We start from the raw sequence: 10,078 nt of genomic DNA, 5'->3' as shown, positions 1-10,078 counted from the left end.
TGACTCAACATACAACACTAACATGTATATTACTTTTGTTGCTAAAAGACATAAAATGATACTTTTTGTTGATTAAATTATATTTCAGTTGATAAAATGATACTTTTTGTTGATTAAATTATATTTCAGTTGATAAAATGATATTTTTGGCTGATAAAATGATACTTTTCTATATGCATGAAAATATAATTCATTTTTATGTTATATTCTGAAGGTATTGCATGATTTTTGCTCCATTCACTGGAAAAGATAACCATTCTAGACCAGTTACATTTGGAGCTGGCTTGTTATCAAGTGAAGGTAGAGACTCCTATTCTTGGTTGTTTGGCTGTTTTGTTCGATGCATGGGGGTAGCACCCAAATTGATTATCACTGATCAAGATTGGGGGATCAAACTTGCTGGTGAAGGTAGAGACCAGTTCATATGATTGGTCAAGATTGGGGGATCAAACAAGGCACCGATGGTGTATGTGGCATATCATGGTTAATGTGTCAGATAAGTTGCCCAAATCTTTACTTGGTAATGAAGAGTTCAAGAAAGAGTTGAATGCATGTGTTTGGTCTGATTTGTTAGAGCCTGATGAGTTTGATATAATATGGAATGATATAATGGAACAGTATGGATTAGAAGACGTGAACTGGTTTGGATCAATGTTTGAAGATAGAGAATTTTGGGTTCCTGCTTATTTTCGAAATTTTCCCATGGGGTCGCTTCTTGGGACTACATCGATGTCCGAAGCGGAGAATAGCTTTTTTAAAAACTACACAAAGCCACGTGCAAATCTTGTACAGTTCATCAATTTCTTTAATTATGCTGTGGGAGATCAAAGGTGTAACACCCGCCTTTATTATTAGCTTTTACGTTAAGATTTTATTTTGAAAACGAGTGAGTGATAGACCTTGAGTAAAATACCGTCTTTGTTTTGATTGGTTGCGGAATAGTGAATGCTTGAATTGTTGCTGGTTAATCGTGTGGTGTAAGTAGTCGATGAGAATGATGTGCGTTTCGTCGATGGGAAAATTTGGGCGTTCATTTACAAGTATTTGGAATAATACCAAAGTACTAAATTAAACATCACAATTTAATCAATTTTCTAAATTAAATATTTGGGCGTATAACTGTTATCTAGTTCTAGCCATTTTATTTCTTTTAGTTGGGACCAGTTTTTGAGAAGCCCAACAAAATTAATTTCTTAACTTCAACTCTGCAGTCAAATATTTAATCAAATATTTGGTCAAACATATATATATCCCCAACTTCTCCCACACGTTCTTTTCTCCATATTTTCACCAATCTGAAAAATCTCCAACTACTTCCTATATGGAGTATATTCTTTAATTCCACCATCCCAATCTCTCATTCTGCTGTCTGCCGTTATCTTCTTCCTCCCATCAAAGGTAATTTCTCCTCATTCCTTTGTATACAAAAATCTTCCTACACTGTTCTATAGCATAATTTCTTGATATCACAGTTGAGAGGAGAACCGAGACTTACCGTGAAATCAATCCTCCCTGCGACTAGATTTTCTCTCTTCGAAGGTATAGCCTCTAATCTCCAGCTTTTATTCCATGACATACTTCATAGTTCCATACATTCACGGTAGTCCACCAAATAGAATTTCTGAAACTGTTGAATGATTTTTCTTGATAAAGTTTCAATCTTTAATACCAGTAGAAGTTGCCCTCTTGTTTTCTCTTCAATCTAAATTTTTAAAATTCGCTTGCCTGCCCAAAACAATGTGTGAATCGAACAATTAGAAATTAATAAAAGGTTTAAGTTTTGGGGGAACGGGGAGAGGGACTTGTCTGTCGTGTGAACCGGCGCTGCCACGGAGGAGCTGAACGCCGGGAGCGGTGGCGGACAGCGGCGGCGACGGAGACAGCGTGTTGGCAGCGGCTGTTGCTGGTACAGCAACGAACGAGAGAGAGAGATGGTGGGAGCCGAGATTTGTGTTTCTGTGGAGTGTTTTAGAAAAGAGAGGAAGAAGAGATGAATGGTTCTAATTTTTGGGTGGAGATTTGGAGAGAGAGAGAGTTGCAGTGTTTGGAATGTAAAGGGAGAGAGATACGTTGATGATGGCAGGGAGTATATTTTAGTTCATTTAATTTACTTACAAATTTTGGGCCTTTAGTTAAATATAGATATGTGTTGGGAAGGGAGTATTTACGTGTGGTGCTTGGAGTATATTAAATTGCATATTCTTATTCTTTCTTTATAGGTTGACCAATTAAGTTTGCATAAGTGGAATTTATGGGAATTTACATACTTGATTTATTTCAGTTTAGTGATGATCGAAAGATTAAGTGATGTCTGAGACTATAGTATGTAATTGATGAATCTGGTTTCTCTTTATTTCCAATTCTATCCGTGGACTGAGTTTAATAAGGAGCTTCTCTACGAAGGAGTAAAGGACAGGCAGAACACACACACATAGGATGCATGCATCATTTTAATTTAATTTACCTTGCAAAGTCTAATTTTGCATATCGTGTTATTTCGAAAAGGGTAAACTTGTGCACGTTGTTTGCGGTGGAAACGGAAAGTGATTTGAGGAGTTAAGCGATTGAGGTGGGCTTTCGTTTTAAATAAGGACTATGTTCTAAATATTTTTACTATGTGAAAGAAGGTGAAAAATGTTTGTCTTGCCATGTTTTGGATTTGAATGAACCTATCTGAAGTGGCTATGCCATGTATTGTTAACGAATTCGGGTCCCAGTAGGGCCGCAAACCCTGCTCGGACTGGTGTACACCCAGTAGATCGTGCGCAATCTCATTGGAGTTGGCCGGTCTAGTGACTTGGTTCGTGGCCACGTTCCTTGTCATGTATGTTCAGATATGGTGATGGTGATGTGGATGGAAAATGGTTGCAACCGAAAATTATGTGAAAATGCTTTTAGTGACTTGGGTTCTTTTCATTTAAGACCCCCAAGATCACTCGGTATGGCTTGACAAACTGATTTGGCATGTGTCCACTGAGTGCATCAAGTACTCAGCCCTGCATATTTGTTTTCTTAATGTGCAGATTGAGCGACGACGGGCGTGGAGGATGTTGAGCAGAATTCATGGATTATTTATGTTTGGCTTAGTATTGTTGGATATGTCGTGTCTTCATACTCGGCATTTTCCGTGTCTTGAACGCTTCCGCTAGGTGTCTTTTCTTTAAAATTGTTTTAGTATTGAGAACCTAACTCTTTTCAAAATTGTCTACTTTCTAGTCTTTATTTCTTAGAATTGGTACTTTGTTGAAATGATACTATGTTGTTTTCTAAGTTATTTCAATTATTTAGATATTTTGGTCAAAGATGTGTGTTTCCCCCTTTCTTCCCCGCTTCTTTAATCATCCCCTAGTCGCGATCAACCGTGTTTTCTATCCTTAGAAAATACGGGCGTGACAAAAGGAATGCCAATTCACGATTGAACTACTTGGATTACTCAACTATTCCTTATTTGTCAACCCAATTGCCTATTGAGAAGCATGCATCTACAATCTACACTGATTCTATTATCAAACATGTACATTAGAAAATAAGTACGGTATGTGAGATTGTTTCTATAACTGTTGAGGATAACATCAAGATGCAACAGGTTAAGGACCAATATGGTAGAACATGGGATGTTAAGTATGATTGTAAGCAAGACACATTCGACTGTAGTTGTAAGAAGTTTTCCAGAATTGGTTTGTTATGTTGTCATATATTTTGTTTGTTGAAGAATAAGTATGCTAATCTCATTCCTGAGAAATATTTTGGTCGAAGGTGGTTGAAGAACTCTTTACTAAAGGCAGCCCATGGTCTACCATCTTAGGAACAACAACCATTTGAACATGTGCTCCATTTTTAACCTTATTTGTAAAAATACTATTCTTCAGTCAGAGAAATGATAGTATTTATTGTAATAATGTTATCTTTTATCTTGCAGATTTGGATGAAAAGCAGGAAGTGAAGAAAAAGTTGTTCTCCAACTTTTATCAATTAGTCCAAAAGTTTGAGGGAAGTATGGATCATTTGTCTTTGTTAAGTGTTGGTCTTGATGATTTGGAAGAGCATATATTTGGAAATTGTGGAGCACCTTCCGTCATTGAAAAGAAGAAGATGGTTGAGGATTTTTATGGAATGACAGTACCTGATGTAATTGACGTACATCCTCCAGACGTTGTTAGTACCAAAGGATCAGCTAGTGGCAGAGTAGCAAAGAGGGAGAGTGCAATAAGGAAAACAAATAAGTCTCTACGACGGTGTGGTAAATGTCATGAGCTGGGTCGCATGATTCAAGAAATTGTGGTAGAGTCAATGAGAAGACAGATTGAAGCCATTTGATATACTTTAGGTATTTTTGGTGTAAAATGATATTTTTGTTTAATAAAATGATACTTTGGGCTTATAAACATGATACTTTTTTGTTAACAAAATGTTACTTTCAGCGCATAAAATGATTCTTTTGTTTATAAATTGATAAAATGATACTTTAACTTGAAAAAATGATACTCGCAGCAAATAAAATGACAATAACCTTATAAAATGATACATAAGTTGGAAAAAATGACATATAAGCTGATAAAATGATACTCTCAACGGATAAAATGATATTTTAACTTGACAAAATGATATATAAGCTGCTAAAATGATACTTCTGACTAATAAAATGATAATCTTGGGTGATTATATTCGAAACCACTATTACAAAACATTATTATCAAGTCATACAAGTTACTATTACAACCACCACCTCTATTCAGGGGGTTTAAATTCTCCATAGGCTACCGAAATAAAAAAGGAAGCCGGTAAAAGAGGCGACGCAAACCGAGCATGTAAGATCTGCTCTGAGTCGTCCCATCCATCCACCTCTATTCCTTCTGCAGCAAAAATCCAAATCTGACCATTACAATTATTTCTCCTGAACTGGAGACCGAAGATCCTGCTAAAGAGATCCGGCTTCGGTTTTATTAGTGGCTCAATAATTGCCAATACTGAAATCTTGTTATCTTTGACCATTCGTTTGATGATGCTCTGGGTCTTCGTATTAGCAACACCCCAAGCCTTCTAGATCAAAAGGTTTAGGGACATTTAGACAGCAGCAGGTGAAGCTACCCCCTCAAGTCTTCCCTTCTTCATCCTAGGGTCCACCTCTACAGACTTTATCAAATCCGTAGAAGCCCCTCTTTTCTCCAAATTTCGATCAATCAGAATCCTAGCTTCACCCTCCATTTCCTCCTCACAACCCCAGTCCTTTTCATCTTCGTAAATTTCAGGATCAAAATCCCCGCTTGGCAACATCTTCATGTAGCGAGGCCGAGCTAGAGCCTCCCTTGCTAGAACCCCAAAAGAGCCCTCATGCGGTTCTATAGCTAAAGAACTCAGCACAGAGAACCTATTTTCAGATGGGCTTCCGGGCGGCTCCCCACCTCCTTTTTCCTCCAACGAACCCCCTGGATCCCCTTAGCCCCTGCTCTAGTCCCCCCCCCCCACCAGGCCCGTCCCATTACCCAGACTCCCGCGCCTCTTACTATGCACCTGAAACTCCCCTCCCTCCCTCTCCAGCGACCCCTGCACACTAAACTCAGATCCCTGCCCACCACTAGGCTTAGAAGAGATCAGCCCAGTAGACACCAAACCCTCCTTCAGAGAGACCCCCTCCAACTCCTGACCCTTGAACCCAGTACTCAGCCCCAACTCCCCACCCTCAGAACCCAACCCAACCTCTCCAACCCGAGAACCATTACCGGCAGCCGGCTTATAAAATCTTCTTGCAGGCTTCTCTCTTTGACCATTCGCATAACAGACATCCCTAGAGTGCCCCACATGTTTACACTCTTGGCAATATAGAGGGATGCGGTCCCATTTTACCATCTGTCTTACCTCCCTCCCCTGTAAATCTAAGATGATCTCCCCAGTTAGGGTTTTGGAAATATCAATCTCAATACATAACCTGGAAAATGACAATCTAGACCAAGAAATCGTCGCATAATCCACCATCAAAGGCTCACCCAGCAGGCTTCCAATTGCAAACAAAGCTGACTTTTCAAACAAGTGAATTGGAAGTCCAATTAGGTTACACCACACCGCTGCGATAGGCGACTAAAAAAAAGGATCAAAGTCCGGAGTCCACTTGAAAACTCTCATGGGGTGACGATCAATAAACCATACAGGCATACCATTAGGTCCACTTAGCAGCTTTGCATAATCATCAAGAGAAATTGAACCAAAACATGTTTAGCATTTATATATTTCCATGAAAATTCGCCCAAGAATTTCATACCCATAAACGCCTTTTGTAGATGAAGTGAGGAAGGGATGGAATGAGAGAATTTACCCACCACCGCATATCCCATCTTTTCAGCCAAGAAAGAAGTTTCCATACCCGAGAAATGGATTGAAGGGAGCCCAGAGCTCTCACCCGTTACTCCCATCTTTCTGATCTTCTCTGGTTCAAAGCTGACTGGCAGGTTTCCTCTCATAAATCCACCATCTGCCAGAGATGCCTTATAACTCATACTTCCAGATCCTTTGTTCCCTTCAATTCTAATGCCTTGAGAGTCTTTGTGCCCCACTTTGTTCCTCTCCATATTTCCCCTAAGCATAAAGTTCGGCCCCTTTATCCCCTCTTTCTCCCTGTCCCCCTATTTTTTTCCCTCTCCTTAACAGACTTCAAATTCTCTTTATTCAACACAGGAAACTCCTCATCCATTTCAGTGCCACCCTCTTCCCCCCTTCCCTCCACCTGATTTAGCTCCACCATCAAGCAATCTTTCTTCCCCCCATCCCTCTCAATTGCAATCGAGCTAATTTGTTCTCCAATAAAGTCCATCTCCTGAAGGGGTTGTGAGGACACAATGTCTAGCACAAGGTCCAGAGAGGACCCTGCCTGAATCAGCTCCTTCTGCCCTGCTTTCTTGGAGCAGCTCTCCTCCAGATCCCTAACCTCCTTTCCTCCCGCCACATCCACAACAACGCCCTCCGGAATTCCCTCACCCGACCCACCTCCAGACAACCTCTCCTCTTCACCAGAAACCACCACAGCACTGTCAAACCCCAACACTCCAGAAACAGCACTATCTCCAACACTCCCTTCCATCCCCACAACACTCCGAGCCCCAGCTTCAAACTCCATACCTTCCGAGATACCAGCCATAAGATTTCGGCTCGGATTCATAGCTGGAGCCATAGGCATTTATCCTTTGGAGGACGGCTGACCTTGATAAGAAGTGTGCTCGAAGCTCTACCAATTCACATATTTCAGGCATTAGACCCTACAAAAGGGGCTTTGATGCAGATTGAACAAGTGTTAGCTCGTTTTTTGTGGGGGTCTTGTGATTCCTCAAGGAAGACTCACTGGATCAAATGGCAGCGGATCTGCCTTCCCAAGGATGAGGGAGGCTTGGGTATTAGAAGCTTGGCAGATTCGGTAGAGGCATTTAGCATTAAAATGTGGTGGAGGTTTCGGGAACAGGGGTCCCTGTGGGCACAATATATGCATCAGAAGTATTGTTCAGTTTCCGTTCCTATGGTGACATACCGGTCCAATCGTTTTAGCCCGATGTGGAGGAGGATGTTCAAGCTTGCTAGTTTATGTCGCGATCAGGTTAGATGGGTTATTGGAAATGGGGATATCAGTTTCTGGCATGACTCCTGGGTGGTAAACTCCCCATTAGCAAATATGTGCAGTCCAGGAACAGACCTTCCGATGCTTAAAGTAAAAGATTTATGGGAGGGAGATCAATGGAACGAGATGGAACTGTGGCTTCTAGCAGAGGAGGTGGGCCTGCCGAATGAGATGGTTGAGAGGATTCTACAAGTTCCCTTTGACAGGAGGATGAAGGACAGGGCTAGGTGGAAGCTTACCGGGTCTGGTAATTTTTCTTTAGCGTCGGCCTGGGACTTGGTGAGAAATAGGTCTGAGAAGCGATTGATATATGAGCTTAGTTGGGATAAATGTATCAGCCCGTCGATTTCTATGTTTCTTTGGCGTCTTTTGGCCAACAGAATTCCAGTAGATACAAAGATGCAGTGGAGGGGGATCTATTTAGCTTCGAAGTGTAGGTGTTGTATGAAGCCACATGTTGAATCTAGACTGCATCTGTTCGTGAATGGAGAGGCGGCACGAAGGGTTTGGCAACACTTTGAGCTGGTTCCCTCAGGTGCCGCGGTTTGAGGAGATAGGTGAGAACATGGAACGTAGATTTAGATGGTGGCAAAGACATCTGGGCGTTGGGTCGAGCCATCACCTTTGTGTTGTTGTGCCTTGCTTTATCCTCTGGTTCATCTGGTCAGAAAGGAATGGTAATGTTCATAGAGATACGACGTTCAAAGCAGAGAATATAATCAAGAGGGTGATCTCTCAAGTGAGGAACTTGGCTTTAGCTAAGTTGATAGGACCTGACCAGTGGAGGGATTGTTGCCCAGATCTGGATATTATGAACAGCTCAGTTCGCGAGGTTCGAAGAAGGAAAGTTGGGAGGGTACAGTGGAGGCCTCCAGAGCAGTCTTGGATCAAACTCAATGTTGATGGAGCCTTTTCGCAGTCAACGCAGTGTGCTGGTGGAGGGGGTTTGGTGAGAGATCACAAGGGAGAGATCTTGGCTGCGTTCTCGGCAGGTTTGGAGGGTAGCTCGGGTCTGGAGGCGGAAGTTTCAGCGGTGCTGTTGGGCATCTTGATGGCTAAACAACATGGGAGTCAGATTTGGATAGAGGTCGATGCGGAGGTCGTGGCGCGATGGCTGGCGACAGATCAGCTGGGGGCAGCTTCGGTCTGCTCTGAATTCGCCAAGATCAGGAGAGAGCTGGATGAGGTTAATTGGAAAGTAACTCATATTTTCAGAGAGGGAAATAAAGCGGCGGATTTCCTTGCTGGTGTGGGTGTGGGGTCTGGAAGAATGAACGTTTACACAAGGAGTTCGGTCCCTGCGAGGGTGAAAGTGCTGTGCAGGCTGGATCAATGGGGACTACCAAATTTTCGATTCTAATCTTTAATCTTTCTGCCGTAGGTTTGCTGATGTTTCGGCCATGTTTTGATTAAGTTTAGTTTTGTAATGGTTGGTGCCTGGTTGTAAGACAGTCCACTTTTGAGATGGTCTTATGTAATCTTTCGTTGGATGATATAAAGGGGACGAGGGGCCTACTTCACCCTCCACCGTAAAGGTGTTTGATAAAAAAAATAAATAAATAAATAAAAATTTTCTTTTCTTTTCGAGCTGCTTTTTAGCCATTTCCTTTTCACTTTCATTCTGTTTCTCTTGCTCATTTTCCACCTCATCATCTTTTTCCTTCTCCATATCCTTTTCCCGATTAAAATCTTCATTCTCATTAGGACTGTAGTCATATTCAGGTATCAGAGTGAAGGTAGGAACTCATTCCTATTTTTCAGTATATATGTCCTCTCAGCAGCTTTAGTTAGCTCAATCATGATATCAATCCATTCAGGATCATCAGTTTCATCTTTGTTTATAGCCTGTGTCATTGTATTCTGACTTTCTATAACATGCTACACACCTTCCTCTCTCAATCCCATTGCATTTCTCATTGTATCACAATTTATTTTAAAGCTATTGAGATTCCTAAGTTTATCCGGCGCTGCTTCAAGGACATCAACAATCTTCAACATTGAGGCTTTAACATCCTTGGCAGCTCCATTCCATTCATATAATTCTCCCATTCACTGGTTGTCCCCTCTTCATCATGATCATTTGTCTTCAAAACTTCTACATCTTGAGATTCATCATCTTCGTCATCTTCATCATTTTCTTCACGTGACTGCTTTTTATATCGGTCATACTTATGACCCAGACCAAAATCTGAATTGTCCATTTCTGCTCTTTGTCTTTCTTTCAATAGTTCGACAGTCCATCCTTTAACTGTTGGATAACATCTTGGCACCATTTTTTTTCAAAGACAATCCTGTCCACGTAACAAGCCTACATTGAACAAAAACTAAATATTAGTTTTTCTGTAAATATATTCATAGACAATGGAAAACAAATATATATTCTTACCACTACAAAGATAACTGGCCTGGTAAATATCTTTGCTGTGTTGGTTTTCCACCTCTTTTGTGTTTCATGCAATCTAGATATGACATAGCTAC

At 41.1% G+C, this 10,078-nt stretch overlaps 1 long non-coding RNA gene and 1 pseudogene across 4 annotated transcripts; one reads left to right on the top strand and one right to left on the bottom strand.

Annotated features, from left to right (window-relative positions):
* Positions 1–1,254: 1,254 nt before the first annotated feature.
* Positions 1,255–4,409, top strand: LOC125196889 (uncharacterized). Of its 4 annotated transcripts, none has more exons than XR_016137848.1 (5): positions 1,255–1,398; positions 1,473–1,539; positions 2,506–2,569; positions 3,024–3,826; positions 3,920–4,409. It is a non-coding gene; the product is annotated as an uncharacterized LOC125196889 (long non-coding RNA). The 4 variants fall into 4 exon arrangements; XR_016137847.1 differs by having other exon boundaries at positions 2,506–2,939; XR_016137846.1 differs by having other exon boundaries at positions 2,506–3,149.
* A 4,554-nt stretch (positions 4,410–8,963) lies between these two features.
* On the bottom strand, positions 8,964–9,801 carry LOC148928432 (uncharacterized; annotated as a pseudogene).
* Between the last annotated feature and the right edge of the window lie 277 nt (positions 9,802–10,078).

The sequence above is a fragment of the Salvia hispanica genome, chromosome 4, assembly GCF_029641045.1.
Source record: "Salvia hispanica isolate PSC_SH4W2 chromosome 4, Shi_PSC_v1, whole genome shotgun sequence".
NCBI lineage: Eukaryota > Viridiplantae > Streptophyta > Magnoliopsida > Lamiales > Lamiaceae > Salvia > Salvia hispanica.
This window is presented reverse-complemented; position numbering and strand designations above follow the sequence as displayed.